Below are 27,953 nucleotides of genomic sequence, written 5' to 3'. Positions count from 1 at the left end.
CCCCGAGACAACTGCCTTCTCCTCTCACACTTTCCTCAACAACCACCACTGTTTCCCTCCCCTTTTTCCTGCCGGCTCCTCCTTTCCACTGTGGTGACAGTCGTCCCACCCGGCCACTAGGGGCACCCTAACTCACTATGCATACAATATAATAAAACATTTTTATTAACAAAACTGACATTTCCGGGCTCCTTTGCAAGGGGTCTGCCCACCCCCTACACTATCCCTCTGTTATTCTACCTAGAAACTCATTAATACATTGACACATTGGTGCTACTATTTGGGAGATTAGCCATAGCCATAAGGTGGCTTTACACACTGCAACATCGCAAACGACATCGCTGTAACGTTACCGGTTTTGTGACGTAATAGCGACCTCCCCAGCGACATTGCAGTGTGTGAAACACATCAGCGACCTGGCCCCTGCTGTGAAGTTGCTGATCGCTACAAATCGTTCAGGACCATTCTTTGGTCCTTTGTTTCCCGCTGTGCAGCATGATCGCTAGAAAGTCTCAGTGTGTAAAGGGGACTTTAAAGCGACTTCGTTAGCGACTTCCCTTTCAAAAAGCTGCTTTACAACGTCCCCAATGACTAACTAGGTCGTTCTGCAGGTCCGGATCGCTGTTGCGTCGTTGGCCAGGTCTGCCTGTTTGACAGCTCACCAGCGACTCACCAGAGACTTTGTAGCGATCCCGGCCAGGTTGGGATCGCTGGTGGGATCGCTAGAAAGTCTCAGTGTGTAAAGGGGTCTATAGCCATTAGCCTGACACTGTCCAATCAGTGCTATCAGTGTCAGACAAAATACAGTGCCTTGCGAATGTAATTTATGCTTTTCACCTATTTTGTTAGATTACAACCTGTGTTTACATTTTTTGCATTCCGATTTGTGTGTGATAAATCAGCACTAAATAGTTGTGGAAATGGGGTAAGAAAATTACACTTATGGGATAAAATTAATAAAAATTGTCAAGTGCAAGTAGCGCCCCATGGGGCAGGTGGTTAACCTACTCGTTGCCGGGCCGTTGAGGGTTGGGTAAGGCGATGTCATGGGTGGTCTTGCCCGCTTCCGTTGCCCCAAGGCATGCAGTAAATGAACGGAAAGCGGGGTGATTGGGAAAGTTTGTCGTGACGCTACCTGTGGTAGGCGGCCAAGGAATAGCACATGGATTCACCCCAGTTGGTATGAGGTCCCTAAAACTTTCTGGTGCAAGCAATTCCCTTCATAAGTCACATGCTTAGTGAAAGGAAGTCCACCTGTGTACAGTCTAAGGGGCACTTTGCACACTGCGACATCGCAGGTGCGATGTCGGTGGGGTCAAATTGAAAATGACGCACTTCCGGCATCGCATGCGACATCGCAGTGTGTAAAGGCTGGATGATACGATTAACGAGCGCAAAAGCGTCGTAATCGTATCATCGGTACAGCGTCGGCGTAATCCATAATTACGCTGACGCAATGGTCCGATGTTGTTCCTCGCTCCTGCGGCAGCACACATCGCTGTGTGTGAAGTCGCAGGAGCGAGGAACGTCTCCTACCGGCCTCACTGCGGCTTCCATAGGATATGCGGAAGGAAGGAGGTGGGCAGGATGTTTACATCCTGCTCATCTCCGCCCCTCCGCTCTGATTGACCGCCTGCCGTGTGACGTCGCAGTGACGCCGCACGACCCGCCCCCTTAACAAGGAGGCGGGTCGCCGGCCACAGGGACGTCGCACGGCAGGTGAGTGTGTGTGTGAAGCTGGCGTAGCGATAACTTTCGCTACGCCAGCTATCACCACATATCGCTGCTGCGACGGGGGCGGGCACTATCGCACTCGGCATCGCAGCATCGACCTGCGATGTCGTAGTGTGCAAAGCCCGCCTTAGTGTCCCAGGGTCTGTCAGTATATACACACCTTTTCTAAAAGGCCACTGAGGCTGCAACACCATAAAGCAAAAGGCACTGTCGCACCCAGGGATATGGGGTTCTCGGTTCCGGGCAGTGTACATCTTGGGAATGTCACAGTGGTGTCCGTTACCCGGTTACGTACCCTGGGTCCTTTTTGTAATGGGGATATTTACAGGGGATTGGTGAATAGAGTTTATTCATGACGCCACTTACGGTGTTGCGGCTATATGTAGGGAGCCGCCGCTGCAAAATGTCTCTACTAGGGCTGATGGTATTAGCAGCTAGTATGGTAATCCGTTCACAAGTAGGGTATTGCCCCAGCGGGTATATGGTGCGGTGGGCGTCGGAAGAAGGCGTCCAGACAGGTATTCAGTGCAACTGGTTTACTCATTGCTGAGATGTTAACTGGTTGCCTCAGGCTGGCTGGTTTAACCTCCAGGTCCCTGTTGTCCCAGTGCCAGTCTGGTTCTCTGGTACCATCTTCCCCTGCACCTGTCTCTGGTAAGTGGGTCCCCGTGGTATGGAACACTGGGGGTCCCCGGTCTGTGGTTTGTCCACTTCTGTTCGCCTGACGGTAGCGTGAGCCCTGTGGGGCTGGAGTCTCTGGTCCTGTCCCCAGTTCTCCCTTTGCTACTGAGTCTTCGGATTCTTTAGGGTCAGCAAGGTCCTTGATGGTCCCCTTTGCTGTGCAGGTGTAACAGATCAGCTTAAAGCTCTTTCCTGTCCTAGGGTCCTGTACCCCGTTGGTGCATAGTTCCGGGAGTACTCCACCATACTCCATTGGCAACCACCTCTCTTGGGGACCAGGTCACCATCAACCCGAGTCAGGGTGTCACTTCAGTTCCCTCCACTGTCACTGCAGTTCAGACTGCTGACTGCTCTGTCTCACTGCTGTCTCCCTTCTCCACAGTCACTACTCAACTCTCCACTGTCACTCCTGTGTTCCCGACTACTCTCCACAGTCTGCCCATCCCACCTGGTCAACTAGTGGACTGGAGTGGCTCCACCTCTAGGTGGCCATCCATGGTCCCACCCCAGCTGGGTACCATTGCATGGGGGATTGTTGGGGAAAACTGGGGTTACCTGGGTTTTTAGTGTTACTGGCACTGGGGTTCTGAGTCCCTAAGGGGGTAGGCCCTGCATCCTTGTGGGGATGCAGAACCTTGTAGCACCCTGATGGCTTCAGGGACGCTACAGCACCACTAACTAAACAACACCATGAAGACCAAAGATATGTCCAAAAAACTCACAGAGTTGTTGAAAAGTACAAGTAAGAATTGGGTTCTTAAAAAATATCCCAATCTCTGATGATCCCCAGGCGTACCATCAAATCAATTATCATCAAATGGAAAGAACATGGTACCACAACAAACTTGCCAAGAGAGGGCAGCCCACCAAAACTCTCAGCCAGGGCAAGGCGGGCATTAATCAGAGAGGCGAAACAGAGACTAAAGGTAACCCTGAAGGAGCTACAGAGTTCCTAAGCAGAGACTGGAGTATCTGTCCATATGACTACAATAAACCGAACATTCCATAGAGCTGGGTTTTATGGAAACGTGTCCAGAAAAAAGCCTTACAGCCAAAAATTGTAAGGCGCTTTTTGAGTTTGCCAAAAGACATGTGGGATACTCCCGAAATGTATGAAGGAAGGTACTGTTGTCAGATGAGACCAAAATTTTACTTTTTGGTCACCTAGGTAAACGTTATGTCTGGTCCAAACCAACACAGCTCATCACCACAAGAACACCATCCCCACAGTGAAACATGGTTTGGGCATTATCATGCAGTGGAGATGTTTTTCGGCAGCAGGTACAGGGAAAATGGTCCAAGTGGAGGAAAGATGGATGGTGCAAAATATAGGGATATTCTTGATGAAAACCGGTTTCAGTGGCAAGATGTGGAAAGCTCATAGAGACTTATCCAAAATGACTTGGAGCTTTAATTGCCACAAAAGGAGGCTCTACAAAGTACTGACTTTAGGGGGGGTGAAAGGTTATGCACACTGGCGTTTCCAGTTATTTTGTCCTATTTGTTGCCTGCTTCACAATAAAAAGAAACCATATGTACACAGTTGTAGGCGTGTTCTTTACTTGAACTAATGCGAACCCTCAAAAAAAAAACAAGCAGTGAAATTCCAGGTTGTAACGTTGCAAAACATGAAAAATTCCAAGAGGGTGAATACTTTCGCAAGGCACTGTAGAGACACACCATTACTACAAGAGAAATGTTAACATCCAGTTTTCAATTAATTAAAAAAAAAAAAAATCAGTGAGAATTACTGCAAAATGGCACAATGCAGATTTCTGAGTTACTAAAACAGATACAGTATATTAGGACTAGTGATGGACACTCTTTAAATGGGACTTGTCCGGTCTGATAGGCATCGCTGGCTTTTACTCAGCTCCTCCTCTCTTTGTTCAGTTGCCACTCCCCTTCCCTATTTCATATGGATGATGCATTCTAAAGCCTGCTTTACATGTTGCAATTAGTTGTACAATCGCATTTGCGATGTGACACGCCCAGGTTGCATACGGGATCTTATGAGATCACACGTAGGTCGTTCATTTGCTGTCACACGTGCGTTAGTAGTCTATGTTAAATTGGTCAATTGTGTGTGCGCTCCTTTAGATCATGTGTTCTGTGACGTATGCATTGGGCACCTTTTTTTTTTTTATTTATTGACTTGCCAAGCGTGTGTAATGTGTAGGGATGCGTTTTTACTATGTCATCTGCCATTCAGCTCTGCTACATGGCCGCTGACAGCAGACACAGACAGCCATGTAGCAGAGCTGAATGGCAGATGACAGCAGACACAGACAGAGCCGCACTGTCAGAATGAACTCGGGTGAACTTCACCCGACTTCATGGTCATGCTGCGGCTCTGTCTGTGTCGCGTCCTGATTAGCGGTCACCTGTGAAGGGCTCACCGGTGACCGCTAATCTCCTAAGTGACTGAAGTTAGCAGCCCTCTCTCATACTCACCAATCCCTGATCCCCGGCGCTGCACGGCGTTCACACTGCTCCGGCGGCTTTTACTGTTTTGAAAAAGCCGGCCGCTCATTAAACAATCTCGTATTACCTGCTTTCCCCGCCCACCAGCGCCAATGATTGGTTACAGTGAGACACGCCCCCATGCTGAGTGACAGGTGTCTCACTGCACCCAATCACAGCAGCCGGTGGGCGTGTCTATACTGTGTAGTGAAATAAATAATTAAATAATTAAAAAAAACGGCGTGCGGTCCCCCCAATTTTAATACCAGCCAGATAAAGCCATAGGGCTGAAGGCTGGTATTCTCAGGATGGGGAGCTCCACGTTATGGGGAGCCCCCCAGCCTAACAATATCAGCCAACAGCCGCCCAGAATTGCCGCATACATTATATGCGACAGTTCTGGGACTGTACCCGGCTCTTCCCGATTTGCCCTGGTGCGTTGGCAAATCGGGGTAATAAGGAGTTAATGGCAGCCCATAGCTGCCAATAAGTCCTAGATTAATCATGTCAGGCGTCTATGAGACACCTTCCATGATTAATCTGTAAATTACAGTAAATAAACACACACACCCGAAAAAAATCCTTTATTAGAAATAAAAAACACAAACATATACCCTGGTTCACCACTTTAATCAGCCCCAAAAAGCCCTCCATGTCTGGCGTAATCCAGGATGCTCCAGCGTCGCTTCCAGCGCTGCTGCATGGAGGTGACCGGAGCTGCAGAATACACCGCCGCTCCGGTCACCTCCACACAGCAACTTAAGAGTGCCGCGCGATCAGCTGAGCTGTCACTGAGGTTACCCGCTGTCACTGGATCCAGCGGTGGCCGCGGGTAACCTCAGTGACAGCTCAGCCGATCGCGCTACTCACCGCCGCTCCTCTCACCTCCACGCAGCAACTGAGGTGAGTAGCGCGATCAGCTGAGCTGTCACTGAGGTTACCCGCGGCCACCGCTGCATCCACCGCTGCATCCAGTGACAGCGGGTAACCTCAGTGACAGCTCAGCTGATCGCGCGGCTGTCTTCATTAGCTGCGCGGAGGTGACCGGAGCGGCTGTGTCTGCTGCAGCTCCGGTCACCTCCATGCAGCAGCGCTGGAAGCGACGCTGGAGCATCCTGGATTACGCCGGACATGGAGGGCTTTTTGGGGCTGATTAAAGTGGTTAACCAGGGTATATGTTTGTGTTTTTTATTTCTAATAAAGGATTTTTTTTGGGTGTGTGTGTTTATTTACTGTAATTTACAGATTAATCATGGAGGGTGTCTCATAGACGCCTGACATGATTAATCTAGGATTTAGTGGCAGCTATGGGCTGCCAATAACTCCTTATTACCCCGATTTGCCAACGCACCAGGACAAATCGGGAAGAGCCGGGTACAGTCCCAGAACTGTCGCATCTAATGTATGCGGCAATTCTGGGCGGCTGCTGGCTGATATTGTTAGGCTGCGGGGCTCCCCATAACGTGGAGCTCCCCATCCTGAGAATACCAGCCTTCAGCCGTATGGCTTTATCTGGCTGGTTTTAAAATTGGGGGGGACCGCACGCCGTTTTTTTTAATTATTTAATTATTTATTTCACTACACAGTATAGACACGCCCACCGGCTGCTGTGATTGGGTGCAGTGAGACACCTGTCACTCAGCGTGGGGGCGTGTCTCACTGTAACCAATTATAGGCGCCGGTGGGCGGGGAAAGCAGGGAATACGAGATTGTTTAATGGGCGGCCGGCTTTTTCAAAACAGTAAAAGCCGCCGGAGCAGTGTGAATGCCGTGCAGTGCCGGGGATCGGGGATCGGTGAGTATATGAGAGAGGGGGATAGACTACATGGACAGAGAGTGAGGGACAGAGATAGTGACTGACTGACAGAGATTAGTGAATGACAGACATTGTGAGGCACTTCAGAACGCAGCTTTTCAGCTGCGCTCTGAAGCGGACCTTTTTTAAGCTGCGGTGCAGAGCACACACCTGCGCACATAGCATTAGACACCAAAATCATATGAGGGATGTCACACGTTACAATTGACTAGGTTCGTGCAACAAAACGCTCAATTCTAGACAAAGATACAATGTGTTTGCGATCAATGGTTTTGCGTTCAATCCTGATCGCACGTAGCTGTCACACGCAGATACCTCACAAACGATGCCGGATGTGCGTCACTTACAACTTGACCCCAACGACGGATTGTGAGATATATTGAAGCGTGTAAAGTGGGCTTAAGTCATCCACACAGTGCCCCAAATTGTACTATTCCACAAGTGCACTAACATCTGCCCTACTGAGGGCAGAGCAAAGTACTGTAGTGTGCGTGCGCCGGCTTTACTTCTGGACCATTGCCCTTTCCTGCAGAATGCGCACTACAGAACTTTACTTTGCCTTCGGCATGGAAGAAAGAAGTGTGCTTGCTCAGGGGTGTGATTAGGGGACACTGTGTGGATGACATAGGATGCGTCTGCTACATGAAACAAGTTGGAGTATAGAAATTGTAGGAAGAAAGGAGATGACGTATCACGAGCAAATATGCCAATGAGACTAGACCGTGCCATCTGTGGGTATAATACAAGTACTTTTTTGGGATCTGCATAGGAGATTATTAACATTTTTTACAGCATTCTAGTATGTCGTAAAAGAGGCCTTCCTGTTTGTGGCCATACTTTATATGGAAACAACCTGGTGACAAGTTCTCTTTTGAGGACTTTCTAGAATTAAAGATCCAATAAACGATACTTCCACTGGTTTTTGGTCCAGTTTCAGTTCCTGTGCCTAAAACTGCATTTACAGTGCGCAATGTGCAGTGTTAGGTGACTGCCGACAGGTAATGTATGATATTCAGCAGGCACCGGAGAGTCAATGCTACTTCTGCTCCAATGATTTGGCACCTGCGCATAAGAAACATGAATCCGATGCCCATGTAAGGGTGGAACACTACAGTGGAACGTCAGCAGTTATGGTGCGCAGGCGCAGTGTTTCAAGGCCACAACCAAAAGTCACAAGGACAATGTGACACTGTTGGAAGGCAACAGCTACGCTAAAGAAGCAATAAGGCAGCGCTATCTTATAGGCAGTATCCGCCCCATAGCCTGGAAGATCTATTTTACATAGAGGGATAAAAGATTACTTTTTCACAAAAATGCATCTGATACTCGTATGAGGCATACAGGTATGATTATTTTCTGTACTCGATTACCTTTATTTCCATATTAATAGGTTAGATAGGTAATATAGGGTTATACTGTAGATTTCCATTAAACCAGATGACAATGTTTCATCTTGTAATCTTTGCAACTGAAGGTAAACAATAAAAGAATGTCTACAAACTAGTATAACTTTTAATAATTATTTTGTTTCAGATATGATGATTATATATTATTATTATTATTATTCACACCCTAAGCAATAAGATATAAAATCAATTTTGTGTCATACATAAAGCAGCTGCGTCTTTCCTAATTTGAAAATTTAATTTTATACTCAAGTTAGCATTTCTAAAGGCAGAAAATTTATTATAAATGTCTTATACAATTGACTGTCAGTCAGACAGGAGGCATCACAAATTACTGTCATTTTCATTATTTCACTTTTTATGAAGGTAATGTTAACGTGCCAAACACTGGATATCATTTCTATGTAAAAATACCACATTGATGGATTTGTGGCAATTCCTTTATCATGCAGATTATGTTTTTCAGAATGTCTGATGACAAATATAAAATTAACTAGTTAATTTATATAAATCTGTAATAATCATGAGAACAGATTAGTGTTCGCTCTATAATACTGTATTTGATCTTGTAAGAACATTTTAAGACATTTGTTTTATTTACTATCAAATAGGGAATAATAATAAGCTAAGAATGTGAGCCTAAATAATTTAATAATACTATATACATTATGCAAAGAAAATTACCATATAAAATAGGGCAACATCTATATATATAATTGCCTTATTCTGTCTGTCTGTCTGTCTGTCTTGCTCCAAAATTCTGTCGTTACCGTGACAAGCGTCTCATTGGCCGCTCGCCTCGCCTCCGCCACCCCGCACGGATTGGCCGCTCGCCCAGGCTCCGACCCCCACACGGATTGGCCTCTCGCCCCGGCCCCCCGCATGCATTGGCAACTCGGCCACGCCCCGCCCCCCTCACGCATTGCACCCTCGCTTTGGCCCCGCCCCCCGCACGCATTCCCCGAACCGACACGGAGCCCCGACTCCCAGGTGAGTGCTGTACCCCGGGAGCCCACACCAGCGTACGCCGGCAACCCAGCCGACACATACCCTCGCATTGCTGGGGTTGCCGGCGTACGCTGGTGTGGGCTCCCGTGCGTGCGGGGGGCGGGATACGCTGGTAACCATGGTACACATCGGCTAATATTGTGTAGCATGGTTACCAGCGTATGCCGGCTCCCTGCCCATTCACATCGTTGGTCTTCCGCTGTCACACGCTGATGCGTGCTGCACAGCAGGAGACCAACAAGTGACCCAGCACTGTCTGTTTGAATACTTACCTGATGTGTACCATGCTTATCCTCCTTTCTCCCCAGGACTAATTCTCCTATTATCCTCCTCTCCCCCCAGGACTAATTGTCCTATTATACTCCTCTCCCCCCAGGAATACTCCTCCTATTAGACTCCTCTCCCACCAGGACTACTCCTCCTATTATCCTGCTCTCCCCACAGGACTACTCCTCCTATTTTCCTCCTCTCCCCCCAGGACTAATTCTCCTATTATACTCCTCTCCCCACAGGACTACTCCACCTATTATCCTCCTCTCCCCCCAGGAATAATTCTCCTATTATCCTCCTCTCCCCACAGGACTACTCCTTCTATTATCCTCCTCTCCCCCCAGGACTACTCCACCTATTATCCTCCTCTCCCCCCAGGACTACTCCTCCTATTATACTCCTTTCTCCCCAGGACTACTCCTCCTTTTATCCTGCTCTCCCCCCAGGACTACTCCTCATATTATCCTCCTTTCTCCCCAGGACTACTCCTCCTATTATCCTGCTCTCCCCCCTGGAGTACTCCTCCTATTATCCTCCTCTCCCCCCAGGACTACTCCTCCTATTATACTCCTTTCTCCCCAGGACTACTCCTCCTATTATCCTCCTCTCCCCCTAGGACTACTCCTCCTATTATCCTCCTCTCCCCACAGGACTACTCCTCCTATTTTCCTCCTCTCCCCCCAGGACTAATTCTCCTATTATACTCCTCTCCCCACAGGACTACTCCTCCTATTTTCCTCCTCTCCCCCCAGGACTAATTCTCCTATTATACTCCTCTCCCCACAGGACTACTCCTCCTATTTTCCTCCTCTCCCCCCAGGAATAATTCTCCTATTATCCTCCTCTACCCACAGGACTACTCCTTCTATTATCCTCCTCTCCCCCCAGGACTACTCCTCCTATTATCCTCCTCTCCCCCCAGGACTACTCCTCCTATTATACTCCTCATCCCCAAGACTACTCCTTCAATTAGACTCCTCTCCCCCCAGGACTATGTCGCGGGCGGAGGAGGGGACGCAGCGCTCTCCCACTGCTCGGGTCCGGCTGCCGCTGCTGCTGCGGCCTGCTGCTGCTCGGTGGCTCCAGCGATGGGCTGGATCCCGGGGACTCGAGCGGCGCTCCTCGCCCGTGAGTGAAAGGGGTTTGGTTGTGGGGATAGTTTATTGTCCGTGACGCCACCCACGGTTGTGGTGATTGTAGGGACACCACCGCTGCTCTGTATAGGAATCCCGGGAGCGGTGACAGGGAGCAGCAAAGTTGTTAATTCTCCCCTCCGTGGGTAGGGGGTTGGTTGTCCCGGGGCCCAGTGATGGGGTTGGTATGGTGGACAGGTGGGTTATGGGGCCTGTGGAGGTGCAGGGACGCAGGGGCAGCGCTGTGCCGCACGGCACGGAGGTACTCACTCAGCCCAAGGATCATGACACAGTTCTCGGTAAACAAACGGCTAGTTGGATGGGTCCCTCGGACGGCTACGGTGCTGATGTTCCCTGCAGTTAGCGGTGACGGTCACTTCCCTGCACCTATGTATGGTCTGTTGGTAGCGATGGATTCCCACCGGTAACCCGCTCCCCGACTTAGATATGGGCCGGAGGAGCCCCACTCTTGCCCGCAGGCGCTGGCCCTGGGAAACTGGTGCCTTGGCGGTGGCGGTGTCTCCCCTTAACGGTCGGACTGTTGCCTTCAATCGGGACTTGGTTGTTGGGAGACCCAGTGGTCCCCTTCACTGACGGATTTGGCAAATTATGGCGACTCCTAGCCTTGCCGGGATCCGAAAGGCCCCTGCCCTGGTGCTGAGTGTTCTTTGTATACCGCTCCGGTACCGCCGGGTCACCACCCGTCCACGGTCCTTTCGGCAACCTCCGAGCAATCTTTCCTGCAGACGGTCACCGCCGTCTGCCAACCTTGCTGTCTCAGTCCGGGGCACACACCCGGACCAACTTCAGGCTTCTTGCTGTCACTTTTCTCACTACAACTTCACTGTTTACTCCTTCTATTTCAAGCTCTCACTCTAGTAATCTCTGCCTGAGCTAAACTGCCTGGTTTTCCCGCCTCCAGGGCTGTGAACTCCTCGGTGGGTGGAGACCAACCGCCTGGCTCCACCCCCTGGTGTGGACACCAGCCCCTGGAGGAAGGCAACAAGGATTTAAGTTTTGACTTTGGTGTACCTGCAGGGAATGTGGGGTGCGTGTGGTGTTGTGACCTGTGACCCCTGGCTTGCCCAGGGCGTCACAACTACTCCTCCTATTATCCTCCTCTCCCCCCAGGACTACTCCTCCTATTATCCTCCTTTCTCGCCAGGACTACTCCTCCTATTATCCTGCTCTCCCCCCAGGACTACTCCACCTATTATCCTCCTCTCCCCCCAGGACTACTCCTCCTATTATACTCCTTTCTCCCCAGGACTACTCCTCCTTTTATCCTGCTCTCCCCCCAGGACTACTCCTCCTATTATCCTCTTTTCTCCCCAGGACTACTCCTCCTATTATCCTGCTCTCCCCCCTGGAGTACTCCTCCTATTATCCTCCTCTCCCCCCAGGACTACTCCTCCTATTATACTCCTTTCTCCCCAGGACTACTCCTCCTATTATCCTCCTCTCCCCCTAGGACTACTCCTCCTATTATCCTCCTCTCCCCCCAGGACTACTCCTCCTATTATTCTTCCCCCCCCCCAGGAATACTCATCCTATTAGACTCCTCTCCCCCCAGGACTACTCCTCCTATTAGACTCCTCACCCCCAGGACTACTCCTCCTATTATCCTCCTCTCCCCCCAGGACTACTCCTCCTATTATCCTCCTCTCCCCCCAGGACTACTCCTCCTATTATCCTCCTCTCTCCCCAGGACTACTCCTCCTATTAGACTCCTCACCCCAAGGACGACTAATCCTATTATCCTCCTCTCCCCCCAGGACTACTCCTCCTATTATCCTCTTTTCTCCCCAGGACTACTCCTCCTATTATCCTCCTCTCCCCCCAGGACTACTCCTCCTATTATCCTCCTCTCCCCCCAGGACTACTCCTCCTATTATCCTCTTTTCTCCCCAGGACTACTCCTCCTATTATCCTCCTCTCCCCCCAGGAATACTCCTCCTATTATCCTCCTCTCCCCCCAGGACTACTTCTATTATACTCCTCTCACCCCATTACTACTCCTCCTATTAAACTCCTATCCCCCCAGGACTACTCCTCCTATTATCCTCTTTTCTCCCCAGGACTACTCCTATTATCCTCCTCTCCCCCCAGGACTACTCCTTCTATTATCCTCCTTTCTCCCCAGGACTACTCCTCCTATTATCCTGCTCTCCCCATAGGACTACTCCTCCTATTATTCTTCTCCCCCCCAGGAATACTCATCCTATTATACTCCTCTCCCCCCAGGACTACTCCTCCTATTATCCTCCTCTCCCCCCAGGAATACTGCTCCTATTATCCTCCCCTCCCCCCAGGACTACTCCTCCTATTATTCTCCTCACCTCCAGGACTACTCCTCCTATTATCCTCCTCTACCCCCAGGACTACTTCTATTATACTCCTCTCCCCCCAGGACTACTCCACCTATTATCCTCCTCTCCCCCCAGGACTACTCCTCCTATTTTCCTCCTTTCTCCCCAGGACTACTCCTCCTATTATCCTGCTCTCCCCCCAGGACTACTCCTCCTATTATACTCCTCACCTCCAGGACTACTCCTCCTATTATCCTCCTCTCCCCCCAGGACTACTTCTATTATACTCCTCTCACCCCAGGACTACTCCTCCTATTATCCTCCTTTCTGCCCAGGACTACTCCTCCTATTATTCTTCTCCCCCCCAGGAATACTCCTATTAGACTCCTCTCCCACCAGGACTACTCCTCCGATTAGACTCCTCACCCCCAGGACTACTCCTCCTATTATACTTCTCATCTCCAGGACTACTCCTCCTATTATCCTCCTCTCCCCCCAGGACTACTCCTCCTATTTACTCCTCTCCCCCAGGACTACTCCTCCTATTATACTCCTCTCCCCCAGGACTACTCCTCCTATTATCCTTCTCTCCCCCCAGGACTACTCCTCTTATTATACTCCTCTCCCCCAGGACTACTCCTCCTATTATACTCCTCTCCCCCCAGGACTACTCCTATTATACTCCTCACCCACCAGGACTACTCCTCCTATTATACTCCTCACTCCCCCAGGACTACTCCTCCTATTATACTCCTCCTCACCTCCAGGACTACTCCTCCTATTATCTTCCTCTCCCCCCAGGACTACTCCTCCTATCATACTCCTCACCTCCAGGACTATTCCTCCTATTATCCTTCTCTCCCCCCAGGACTACTCCTCCTATTAGACTCCTCTCCCCCAGGACTACTCCTCCTATTATCCTCCTCTCCCCACAGGACTACTCCTCCTATTATACTCCTCACCTCCAGGACTACTCCTCCTATTATACTCCTCTCCCCCCAGGACTATTCCTCCTATTATACTCCTCTCCCCCCAGGATTACTCCACCTATTATCCTCCTCTCCCCCCAGGACTACTCCTCCTATTTTCCTCCTTTCTCCCCAGGACTACTCCTCCTATTATACTCCTCACCTCCAGGACTACTCCTCTTATTATCCTCCTTTCTCCCCAGGACTACTCCTCCTATTCTCCTCCTCTCCCCCCAGGACTACTCCTTCTATTATCCTCCTCTCCCCCTAGGATTCCTCCTCCTATTATTCTTCTCCCCCCCCAGGAATACTCCTATTAGACTCCTCTCCCCCCAGGACTACTCCTCCGATTAGACTCCTCACCCCCAGGACTACTCCTCCTATTATTCTCCTCACCTCCAGGACTACTCCTCCTATTATCTTCCTCTCCCCCCAGGACTACTCCTCCTATTATACTCCTCACCTCCAGGACTACTCCTCCTATTATACTCCTCTCCCCCAGGACTACTCCTCCTATTATACTCCTCACCTCCAGGAATACTCCTCCTATTATCTTCCTCTCCCCCCAGGAGTACTCCTCCTATTATACTCCTCCCCTCCAGGACTACTCCTCCTATTATCGTCCTCTCCCACAGTACTACTCCTCCTATTATACTCCTCTCCCACAGGACTACTCCTCCAATTATCCTCCTCTCCCCCCAGGACTACTCCTCCTATTATACTCCTCTCCCCCAGGACTATTCCTCCTATTATACTCCTCTCCCCCAGGACTACTCCTCCTATTATACTCCTCTCCCCACAGGACTACTCCTCCTATTCTCCTCCTCTCCCACAAGACTACTCCTCCTATTATACTCCACTCCCTCCAGGACTACTCCTCCAACACACACACACACTGCACAAAACATACCTCCCCCCAAAACACACACACACCCACACAAACCGTGCAACACATACAGCACCACACACACACACAATGCTGCAGACACACAGCGCTCCACAAACAACACAACACACACAACGCAACACACAGCACCACACACACACAACGCTACAGACACACAGCGCTCTTCAAACAACGCAACACACGCAACACACATACAACACCGCTCTCACACACGCCCACACAGACAACACCCAGAACATTTACAGCGCCCTACACAAATACTTGGCAACTACAGACATCTATATATATAACAAAAATCATACAGTAACTACACAATACGTAAATTCTAGAATACCCGATGCGTTAGAATCGGGCCACCTTCTAGTGTGTTTATAATTTTCTCTACCCATCCAAGGGGAGGGGGATATAAAAAAGGTGGATATTTTATATATATACATTAGCTGTAGTACCCGGGAGTTGCCCGGGATAGTAACTCTTTGTCTCTCTCCCAGTCTCTGTCTGTTTCTGTTCTCCGTCTGTCTGTCTCTGTCTGTCTGTCTCTGTCTGTTTGTCTCTGTCTGTGTGTCTGTCTCTGTGTGTCTGTCTCTGTGTGTCTGTCTCTGTGTGTTTGTCTCTGTGTGTTTGTCTCTGTCTGTGTCTGTATGTGTCTGTGTGTCTGTCTTTCTGTCTCTTTTCCTGTCTGTCTCTTTCTGTCTCATTCAGTGTCTGTCTTTTTCTATCTGTCTGTGTGTCTGTCTCTATCCATATGTGTCTCTGTATGTATCTATGTCTGTCTGTGTCTATCTCTCTGTCTCTCTCTATCTCTGTGTCTGTCTCTCTCTGTATCTGTCTGTCTCTCTCTAGCTCTGTGTCTGTCTGTCTGTCAGTCTGTTTCCCCATCTGTCTCTTTCCCCATCTGTCTCTTTCCCCATCTGTCTCTTTCTATGTCTGTCACGTTCCTGGTCTGTATTGTTCCGGTCTGTCTCGTTCCAGGTCTGTTTCTTTACAGGTCTGTCTCTTTACAGATCTGTCTCTTTCCTCATCCCCGTCTGTCTCTTTCCAAGTCTATCTCTTTCCCCATCTATCTCTTTCCCCATCTGTCTCTGTCTCTTTTCTTGCCTCTGTCTCTTTCCCCGTTTTTGTCTCTTTCCATGTTTTTGTCTCTTTCCCTGTCTGTCTCTTTCCCTGTCTGTCTCTTTGCCTGTCTGTCTCTTTGCCTGTCTCTGTCTCTTTCCCTGCCTCTGTCTCTTTTCCTGTCTCTGTCTATTTTCTTGTCTCTGTCTCTTTCCCTGTCTGTCTGTGTATCTGTGCCTGTCTGCCTCTGTATTTTTGACTGTCTGTCTCTCTCCCTAGCTTTTTTTCCTGTCTGTCTCTGTCTGTCTCTGTTGGCCTCTGTCTCTTTGAGTGTCTGTCTCTCTCTCTGTGTCTCTTTGTCTGTCTGTCTGTCTCTGTCTGTCTCTTTCCCTGTCTGTCTATGTCTTTCTGCCTCTGTCTCTTTGACTGTCTGTCTCTGTCTCTCTTTCTCTTTCCCTGTCTGCCTCTTATTCTGTCTGTGTCTGTCTGTCTGTCTCTTTCTGTTTCTCTCTATCCGTCTTATTCCCTGTCTGTCTTTGTCTCTTTGTGTAATACTATTGTATGTACTGAGGATTTCGATTGCGTTAGGGCAATGACAACCAGAGACGAGTTCTTGGTGCAAAGATGTTTATAATATGTAACCAACAAGATGTACATAAACGGAACAAAACACAGTAGAACATAAAACACAGGAAATACCTTCCAGGATCGGAGCGAAGGGGAATTCCCGGGGCCACGCACCGGACTCCCCCAGGGAGACCACCAAGAGCGAACCCCTATACAGGGACTGTCTGGCAATCACCCCAGAAGGCCTAAATGCGCAGCAGCCGGGACACAAAGGGCAATAGGTATAGTCCAAAAATGTCCGTACGAGATGAGAGTCCAGAGTGGTTACGAACCGGAAGGAACCGGGCAGAAGTGCTGAACAAAGACGGCAGACGGAGTCCGGGCACAGCTTGATGAGACCAGGTGAAGTCCAGAGTCGGTGTCGGTTGTTTTTCAGGAGGATCCAAATGTCAATCAGGAACCAAGAGCAGCAAAGCAGGAGTACACAGCAAGCAGTATACTCAGGCACTGGACTAAGCTTAGGGGCGGCCTTTTAAACAGATGGACAGGAAGTAGGGCAACAGAACAGCAAACTCTATGTTAACAAAGGGCAAGCTCTTTCAAAAGAGAACTGGAAATCCCGGACCTGTGACAGTACTCCCCCCCCCAGAAACGGCCTCAGGACGGATCAGGGCCTGGCTTGTCCGGGTACCGCCGATGAAACTGAGCAACCTTCCGGGGCGCACGAATGTTACCCACGGGTTCCCAGGAATCGTCCTCGGGGGAGTACCCCTGCCAACGTACCAGATACTGAAGCCGATGCCGATGGAGCCGGGAGTCAATAATGTCCTCAACCACGAACTGCTCCTGGCCGTCAACCATCACAGGCGGAGGAGGAGGCACGATACGACCATGAAACGTATTAGGGGAGACAGGTTTGAGTAGAGAAACATGAAAGACCGGGTGTACCTTCAAATGGTGCGGCAACCTCAGCCGACAGGCAACAGGGCTCACGATCCCGGTGATCCTAAACGGACCGATGAATTTCTGCCCCAGCTTCTGCGAAGGAACACCCAATTTCAGATTTTTGGTGGACAACCACACCGAGTCCCCTACCTTATACATGGGTGCCTGTTTCCGGTGAGTGTCTGCCGACTTCTTGTAACGCTCCTGAGCCGAAGCCAAAGAGTCCTTTAAAACCTCCAGATTCTGTTGTAGCTCCGTCACTCTGTCCTCCACCGCTGGCACCGAAACCGCCACCGGTGACCTAGGCAAAACATTCGGATGGTAACCCAAGTTAGCGAAAAAGGGCGTTACCTTAGTGGAGCTGCTCTGAGTGTTGTTATACGAGAACTCCGCCAAAGGAAGCAGCTTCAACCAATCATCCTGCAGATGGCTGACATAACAACGTAGGTACTGTTCCAGGGTTTGATTAGTCCGTTCGGTTTGCCCATTTGTCTGAGGATGGTATGCAGAAGACAAACAGACATCAATACGGAGTGCCGAACAAAACCCCTTCCAGAATTTAGACGTGAACTGCACGCCCCGGTCAGAGATGATCTCATCTGGTACCCCATGCAGTCGAAATACATTCTGGATAACCAAATCCACTGTCTCTGCGGCTGAGGGAAGACCGGTACATGGAATAAAGTGAGCAGCTTTGGTCAACCGATCCACCACCACTAAAATGGTATTGTTACCGCCTGAGACTGGCAACTCCACAATAAAATCCATTGAGATGGATCCCCAAGGGCGAGATGGAACGGGTAACGGTTGAAGGAGTCCCGTAGGAGCCACACGAGGGACCTTTCACATCCTTTAAACAGGTTGGCCACCAGAAAAAACGACTCAGAAATTCCTGCGTCTTCTGTACCCCCCTATGACCTGCCAACACGGAGTCATGGACCAATTTGAGAACCCGAAGTCTTACAGCCTCCGGGACATAAATACGTCGCTCTCTCAACCACACCCCATTCCGAAGGACAAGAGTCACATCATTCGGGGGGGCAGCAAGAAATACATCACCATCATAGGCCAGCTTGATGTCCTTCCACAAGTCCTGGTCCTGGATTACTCCAACGAAATTGGCATCAGATAACACGGTCTGAGACGGGGTTCCAGGCACGGAGTCCATGGCGTGGATTCGGGACAAGGCATCGGCTTTCCCATTACGTGAACCTGGACGGTAAGTAACGATAAAATTGAACTGGTTAAGGAACAAGCTCCAACGGGCTTGCCGTGGAGACAGGCACCTGGCCGATTTAAGGAATTCCAGGTTACGATGGTCTGTGAGAACTATCACTTGCTGCGCTGCTCCCTGTAAGTGGTGTCTCCATTCCTTAAAAGCTGCAATAATCGCCAACAATTCCTTGTCCGCAATGTCATAGTTCCTTTCTGCAGGGGACAACCGGCGAGAAAAGAAAGCACACGGATGCAAGAGACTCTTGTCCCCAGTTCTTTGGGAAAGGATAGCCCCTAATGCATAATCGGAAGCGTCGACTTCCACAATAAAGGGGAGTGCGGGATTCGGGTGTATTAGTATTGGTGCTGAGGTAAAACAAACCTTGAGACGATTGAAAGCTTCCTGGGCCTGGGCGGACCACACAAACTTCTGTCCTTTCTTGGTTAACAGAGTAATGGGAAGGACGATATCTGAAAAGTTACGGATAAAGCGTCTGTAAAAGTTGGCAAAACCGACAAAGCGTTGTACCTCCTTGATGTTTCCCGGTTCCGGCCAGTCTAGAATTGCTTGTATCTTGCCAGACTCCATGTTCAGTCCCTGAGGAGAGATGACATATCCTAAAAATTGTATTTTTGAACAATGGAATTCGCACTTCTCCAGTTTAATATACAGGTGGTTATCCCTCAGTCGGGTAAGCACTGTCTTGACGTGCTCCTGGTGTTCCTGTAGGGAATCAGAAAAGATCAAGATATCATCCAGGTAAATCACCATGAATTGGTCCATTATATCCCTAAAAATATCGTTGACTAGGTGTTGGAAAGCCGCAGGAGCGTTACAAAGTCCAAAAGGCATCACTAGATACTCATAATGTCCATACCGACATCTGAACGCTGTCTTCCACTCGTCTCCGGGACGTATGCGGAGTAGATTATATGCCCCACGGAGATCCAATTTAGTGAAAATCTTTGCCTGTTGGACTCTCTCCAATAGCTCAGGAATCAACGGTAACGGATACCGGTTCCGGATGGTTATCTTATTTAGTTCCCGGTAGTCGATACAAGGTCTCAGAGTCCCCTCTTTCTTTTTCACAAAAAAGATGGGTGCCCCTGCTGGTGAGGTAGAAGGGCGAATAAATCCCTTGGCTAGACTTTCATCGATGTAATCCTTTAGTGCTTCTAACTCAGGTGCCGCTGATAAGGCCGTAATTTAGGTTGATGCAATCTAATCATGCATCCCTCTTAAACTGTCTGCAGTCCAAATTATGAGTCACTCGTGGTAGCATGCATTACCCTCTCTTTCACTCACACCAGAGAGACGTGCTCAGATATGAATAGAAAGCAAGACTGATTTATTTCCGGAAGTGTTACAAATATATATAACCTTATTGGCTAGGTGCCAAGAATACGTAACACGTCTCCTATTGGATAAAGTAGAACAGCTTATTCTGTGATATACAATTTACTGTAATGTGCTTGGTTCCTCATTTATATTAAGCAATGTCAGCATTATTCACTTGTCACAAGAATAGCCCAGACTGTCTGTCTGAGTCTTATGCCAAGAGATATGTGGGGTACAGTTCAAACAACATCTTAAATCTTGTTCTTTATGGATATCTCCATGTAACTCCTATATACTCATAATAATGATAATCACATCCCTAACAGTCCCCCCTTTGGAGATAGCCAAAAAGTCTTTCCTTACGTTTCCAGGTCTATTGATCTGTCCTAATGCTGATGGTTACCTCACTCACATACGAGATACCCCATCCCTTGTGGATGAATCTCCCCACCCAACAGACTATGCATAGGAAGCCAGATCCTGACCGTGTTCTCTAGACTGTCCTCATGGCTATGTTCCCCTGGCCCACGTTATTCAGGAAGGGGAACGTGGCACTAGTCCTTTAATTGGCTAATATTTATCAGGGTTGGGTTCACTCAGAGTCTCATGCTCCTCAGTCCTCAGGCGGTAATGGTGGGACATCAAAGGTGGGATGTAGAGTCGTCTTCCAGTCCACATGCTTAGATATCATCATCCTGGCACAAAGTATCGGGTAGAAGAGGGAAGACAGCCATCTCCTGGTCTCAGGCAGGTCCGACATCTCTTTGTAGTGGAATGCATGGATCTTCGTCCGAAAGAAAAAGAGTGAGGGAAGAGAGAGAGAAAGAGAGAGAGAAAGATTGAGAAGAGAGGGAGAAAGAGAGAGGAAAAGAGAAAAGAGAGAGGAAAAGAGAGAGGAAAAGAGGAGAGAGAAAAAGAAAAGAGAGAGAAATCTAGATCTGGTTGGATCTGGAGGAGAAAACTTCAAAAACGTGTATTAGGCAAATGTTTAAACAAACAACAAGCTTAGTTGAAGTATCTGGCGCTACTTCTAAACAGGATTTCATAGGGTCTCAACCTAGTGATCCCTGCTGAGGTGTGTCTGACACTGAACAATTCAAGGGGAAGACTCTCATGCCCTTGCCTTCTACACTGCCCCATCCTCCCAACCTTCCCTCTATTCTGTGGCTGGTATGGGGTGTGTAGAGTCAGTTCTGTGTCTAAGGCCTGCCATATCTCATTGGCTGGCAGTGAAAGCAGGTCACTAGCCACTTCCTATGGTCTCCGGGAGCCCACAGCTGCACCCTATCTCAGTCCTCTTCTTCTGGGACTTGCTCTTGTAGGGTCAGGACAACGTTTTCTCAAGACTTTCCATCCTTCCTTTCTTCTCCACATCCGGGTCATTCGAAAAGCACAGATTGACTGACTGTTTCTCTCGTAAGTGGTCTTGGGGCTTCTTTGGATGTTCTGTCAGTGAGGGCACTTCTTACTGCTTCCCTTGACTCCTCCAATGTAGGCCTCAACCCTGCTCACCGCGACTCTGTCTGGCAATAGCAAAGCTTCCATCCGTTCTTCTATGGCCTCATGGCGGCGTACAGTTCCATTGGCAGTGATCAAGTCTCTTGTCCTCCACAGAGTAGATGCTGGCTGCCATCTTGCAGGCTTCAGCGAGAGCACATACATCTGCTTCTTTACAGACAGGCATGCGGGTAGCGACTGCTCTATCAGCACAGCGTCTTCTGCTACCAGCACCATACCCATGTGGAACCGTCTTCTTGATGCACATCGTGATCCATCCGCAAAGATGTTAAGTCAGGGTCCAAAGGAGTTTCAGCTATGCCAGAGTCGACTACCTCTTCCACCAAGGTGTCAGAGGTGGGACACTCCCCCCTTGGAAGAGGGAGAAGTTCAGCAGGATTAAGGACCCCACACCGAGAGATGGTGACTTTGTCAGGGAGCAGTGATGTCATACGGGCACTGATCTTCAACTGGTGCTTTAGGTAGGTGTTCAATCTGGCTGAGTAGTGTTCAAAGGACTGCTATCTTCTTCCATGGCAAACATGTAGAATGACTTCTGGGCTGGAGATGACGTGATGATACTCTTCAGGTGACTGTGACTGTAACTCAGGTGACTGTGACTGTAGCTCATCTGTATGTGGGGTGATCTTGTAAGCTGCTAGATTCATCTCCATACGTCTTGCCACTTAAAGGAGGGTGTCTTGGTCTTTACCAGCTGTAGTTGTTTGCATATGGGCTCTCGGAGACCTGATACAAAGGACTATACCCAGGTTTGTAAGAAAGAGCAATGGATGTAACTTTGGGGTCAGGAGAACACTGAAATTCTAAAAACTAAGATCCCCTAAAACCCCAGGGAAAGAGAAAAGAGCACAAGAGGGTTTGGAAACTACCAAGCAGCACCCCCCTGACTACATCTACACAACTAGGAAAAAGCAGTGGAGCGTATCTACTCTACCTCTCCTGTGCTGACCCTGTAACTCGGGGCCCTGCACTCTCCCTCCCTTCGGGTGTATTAGTATTGGTGCTGAGGTAAAACAAACCTTGAGACGATTGAAAGCTTCCTGGGCCTGGGCGGACCACACAAACTTCTGTCCTTTCTTGGTTAACAGAGTAATGGGAAGGACGATATCTGAAAAGTTACGGATAAAGCGTCTGTAAAAGTTGGCAAAACCGACAAAGCGTTGTACCTCCTTGATGTTTCCCGGTTCCGGCCAGTCTAGAATTGCTTGTATCTTGCCAGACTCCATGTTCAGTCCCTGAGGAGAGATGACATATCCTAAAAATTGTATTTTTGAACAATGGAATTCGCACTTCTCCAGTTTAATATACAGGTGGTTATCCCTCAGTCGGGTAAGCACTGTCTTGACGTGCTCCTGGTGTTCCTGTAGGGAATCAGAAAAGATCAAGATATCATCCAGGTAAATCACCATGAATTGGTCCATTATATCCCTAAAAATATCGTTGACTAGGTGTTGGAAAGCCGCAGGAGCGTTACAAAGTCCAAAAGGCATCACTAGATACTCATAATGTCCATACCGACATCTGAACGCTGTCTTCCACTCGTCTCCGGGACGTATGCGGAGTAGATTATATGCCCCACGGAGATCCAATTTAGTGAAAATCTTTGCCTGTTGGACTCTCTCCAATAGCTCAGGAATCAACGGTAACGGATACCGGTTCCGGATGGTTATCTTATTTAGTTCCCGGTAGTCGATACAAGGTCTCAGAGTCCCCTCTTTCTTTTTCACAAAAAAGATGGGTGCCCCTGCTGGTGAGGTAGAAGGGCGAATAAATCCCTTGGCTAGACTTTCATCGATGTAATCCTTTAGTGCTTCTAACTCAGGTGGCGTCTAAAGATGAACTATGTAGTGTCTGAGTTAAAACGTCCACTAAAGATAATTACCGATAAGAAACAGCCGCTAAAAGAGGAAGTAGGTGTTGGCCAAAAATGGCGTCTGAAGAGTCCTGGGAGGGAGTGAAAAGAAAGATGTCATGTATTGTGACATCTACATTCAGGAGGTATTCAATCTGTCACCGGGAATATGGATTATATAGGGACCCCTGGGCTGACCCTGTAACTAGGGACCCTGTACTCGCCCTCATCTCGACGGTAGACCTGATGGTGGTCAGGGCCGAGCCTCCAGCGTATCCCTATCTCCTGTCAGCCCCTGCAATAATATCCCCATACCATACCCCACCCAGGGCTGAGTAAAACACTGAGTGACAGAAAGAAATCTACATTCAGAACAGGAATAATGGGGTGGGCTTACGTGGACACAGTGCTTATGTTTCTTATGTTCACAGACAGGTAAAATACACATAGTGCAGTTGCTAGATTCAGAATTACTCATCAATTCTCATCTAGAATTCTCCATTTCAACATACGTGTGTCATTTACAACTAAACTTCACCGAATTTCATTCACAGGACTGAAATGGAACCTAACACTTCCCTGTTTTTTTTTTTTTCGTTTTTTTTCTCCTACGGTGTTTCACACCAAAAACTGCGTACATTATACATAAAACATCTTCCAGTGTCACTTGGGTGATAAGGTACATACACCCTCACTGCAAACCTGGCTCCATTACTGGCCAGAAAGAATTCCCAGCTTTAATCTGGGTGAAAACATCTTTCAGGGAAAACTATATATGAGATATTATGTCAGAGAGAGAATTCACGATATACATACACCTCCATGAGAACGGTCTATCGAATACTCAATAATTCCGATTAAGACCAAAGTTTAGGGGTCTCCCCCAATGTATTCAATTCTAGGTAAGAATACATTGACATCCACTAAAACAAGACCAGTGAGTACGCATACCACGTTCAACTCACTGCTTAGCATGAAAACCGTACCAGGTAACAGTCAGGGCTCTTTCACCCACTTGTTCCTTAACACTGCACCTGTACATCAGGTCCAAGGTATCAAACATCAATTATTGATGACACGTCACTCATAGGTGTATATATCTCAGTGTTCCTTCACAAGGACTGCAGCCTCTTGAGGCTTCCATGTCACATATTTAGGGCGTTCTTGTCTGGGACTATCGGAATAATGGTGCGATGCCATGTGTGGCCTGACGTCCTCAAATAAGGACAGCACCTGTGGTTTACCTCTACTAGGGACAGTGTTGGTGGTGGGGTGGATCATTGTTAAATCATTGTCATCTTCCTGACCCCCCCTTGGTGTCTTCTGCTGCTCCAGCAACAAATAGGCCAGTGGCCTTGGGACTTAAGATGGCTGGAAAAGGGAACTGGGTGCGGCCCAACCTGAAATGACGTCTGGGCAGGCTAGGGAGGGCGTTTGGTGGGCAGGGGGACAAACTACACAAGTCCAACCCTCTGGGGACGACTTATAAGGAGGGGGGCGTTGTTTCCTAATGGGCTTGGCCACTTCCTGAGGAGCCATTTTCTGAGCTGGTGCAATATAGAAATATCTACCATCTCTATCCCACTCCTCTTTCCAGGCCAATCTTTTAACGTCCTTTGACGTTCTATACCATGCTTCAGCATCTATAAGGAGATCTTTATCTTTCAAGATCCCTCAGTCGGTAGAGCATGAGACTCTTAATCTCAGGGTCGTGGGTTCGAGCCCCACGTTGGGCGCCAAATGATAAGGCCGTAATTTAGGTTGATGCAATCTAATCATGCATCCCTCTTAAACTGTCTGCAGTCCAAATTATGAGTCACTCGTGGTAGCATGCATTACCCTCTCTTTCACTCACACCAGAGAGACGTGCTCAGATATGAATAGAAAGCAAGACTGATTTATTTCCGGAAGTGTTACAAATATATATAACCTTATTGGCTAGGTGCCAAGAATACGTAACACGTCTCCTATTGGATAAAGTAGAACAGCTTATTCTGTGATATACAATTTACTGTAATGTGCTTGGTTCCTCATTTATATTAAGCAATGTCAGCATTATTCACTTGTCACAAGAATAGCCCAGACTGTCTGTCTGAGTCTTATGCCAAGAGATATGTGGGGTACAGTTCAAACAACATCTTAAATCTTGTTCTTTATGGATATCTCCATGTAACTCCTATATACTCATAATAATGATAATCACATCCCTAACACCGCCAACAGGTAGACATGACCAAACGGGATCTCTGCCCCTGGGAGTAAGGGGCACTTTGCACACTGCGACATCGCAGGTGCGATGTCGGTGGGGTCAAATTGAAAATGACGCACTTCCGGCATCGCATGCGACATCGCAGTGTGTAAAGGCTGGATGATACGATTTACGAGCGCAAAAGCGTCGTAATCGTATCATCGGTGCAGCGTCGGCGTAATCCATGATTACGCTGACGCGACGGTCCGATGTTGTTCCTCGCTCCTGCGGCAGCACACATCGCTGTGTGTGAAGTCGCAGGAGCGAGGAACGTCTCCTACCGGCCTCACTGCGGCTTCCGTAGGATATGCGGAAGGAAGGAGGTGTGCAGGATGTTTACATCCTGCTCATCTCCGCCCCTCCACTCTGATTGGCCGCCTGCCGTGTGACGTCGCAGTGACGCCGCACGACCCGCCCCCTTAACAAGGAGGCGGGTCGCCGGCCACAGGGACGTCGCACGGCAGGTGAGTGTGTGTGTGAAGCTGGCGTAGCGATAACTTTCGCTACGCCAGCTATCACCACATATCGCTGCTGCGACGGGGGCGGGCACTATCGCACTCGGCATCGCAGCATCGGCCTGCGATGTCGTAGTGTGCAAAGCCCGCCTAAGTCTATGGGACAATCATACGGTCTATGCGGGGGAAGCAGATCTGCTTTTCTTTTGTCGCATATATCAGCGAAGTCATGATAAACCGGGGGTAGAACAGGTACCTTTACAGTGCCCTCCGCATTCGGTGTTACTGGAACCGGTACAGTTGGACTAATGGTCGGACCACTCTGCGGTGGGAAGGATATTTCTTTAGTCTCCCAATCGATGACTGGATTTGTAGACCGCAGCCACGGAATTCCTAAAATTATCGGAAAATGGGGAGAAGAAATTAACATGAAAACAAGGGTCTCCTGCTGACCTGGCTTCATCACACATTCTAGGGGTACTGTTTCCCGATCAACTGGTCCAGAAACTAATGGAGATCCGTCTACCGTCTCCATGGTAACCGGTGAGGATCTTTGTTGAGTCTGGATACCGTGTTTCCTGGCAAAAGAAGAGTCCATGAAATTTCCCCCTGCCCCAGAGTCTATCATAGCAGATGTAGGAATTAACTGTCCCTCCCACCGTATCTGAATGGGAAGCGAGCAATGGGTGTATTTCCCTTCTGAGTCCTTAGGTGAAGTTGACATTACAGTCAAGGGAAATACCGCATCCAGGTGTCCACTTGCCTCAGAGATATCGGACTCTGCGTCCGTGTTGTCACACTCTGCCATGGCTGCCAATACCTTATTTGGGCGATTTGGACGTTTTGGGCAGTCAATCAGGAAATGGTCCGATTGACCGCAATAGAAACACAAACGCTCACGGAGCCGGTGTTCACGACGTTCGTTGGTCTCTCGCTTTTGTAGAGAGTCCACTTGCATAGGAACATCCTCGGCCTCCCGTGGCGTCCTGAGAGCGGGTTCTCTGGAAAGAAACGCAAAGTTGGTTACCCGGTTTACAGCTGCCCATTTTTCCTGTCTACGTTCCGTCAAGCGGGTATCGATACGCACACAGTGTTGGAGAAACAGTTCAAAATCCCCTGGAGATTCGGAACGAGCTAACTCGTCCTTGATGGTACCGGACAAACCTTTTCTGAAAACTGACAATAACGCATTGTTTCCCCAGTCGGTGTCTACCACTAACCTCTTGAACTCAGTGGCGTATTCAACGACAGACCGCTTTCCCTGACGTAAGGAAAGGAGAGCCGATTCAGCGGTAGCACGGCGATTCGGATCATCAAACATTTGCGCCATTGCTGTTAGAAAGTCATCCAGGTGATTTAAACGGATATCACGATTCTCTATCATAGGATTAGCCCAAGCCAGTGCTCGGGAGGTTAACAACATGATTATACATAACACTTTTGACCGGTCAGAACGGTAATAATCAGCATGTACATCAAAAAACAGTATACACTGGTTAACAAATCCACGAAACTGACTACGATCACCACTGAAACGAAATGGGGGTAACCTAGGCATACCGGCAGCTGACACGGACGTAGGGGGGCGGCTTCCTGAGCCTCCACTCTGGTTTGCAAATCCTGAATAGCCGGACCCAGTACCTGGTGATCATGGCCCAGCTGTACCTCCACATCTCTAAGCTTAGTTTGCACCGCCTCCATCTCCTGCTGCAAGGAGTTAATCATGGAAAAAAGCTGATCTACTCGTGTCTCAGTCATTGCCCGAGCGAAATCCTTTTAGGGCCTGAGTATAATGTAATACTATTGTATGTACTGAGGATTTCGATTGCGTTAGGGCAATGACAACCAGAGACGAGTTCTTGGTGCAAAGATGTTTATAATATGTAACCAACAAGATGTACATAAACGGAACAAAACACAGTAGAACATAAAACACAGGAAATACCTTCCAGGATCGGAGCGAAGGGGAATTCCCGGGGCCACGCACCGGACTCCCCCAGGGAGACCACCAAGAGCGAACCCCTATACAGGGACTGTCTGGCAATCACCCCAGAAGGCCTAAATGC

Source organism: Anomaloglossus baeobatrachus, chromosome 3, assembly GCF_048569485.1.
Source record: "Anomaloglossus baeobatrachus isolate aAnoBae1 chromosome 3, aAnoBae1.hap1, whole genome shotgun sequence".
In the NCBI taxonomy this organism is placed as follows: Eukaryota; Metazoa; Chordata; class Amphibia; order Anura; family Aromobatidae; genus Anomaloglossus; species Anomaloglossus baeobatrachus.
Note: the sequence above shows the minus strand (reverse complement) of the source record.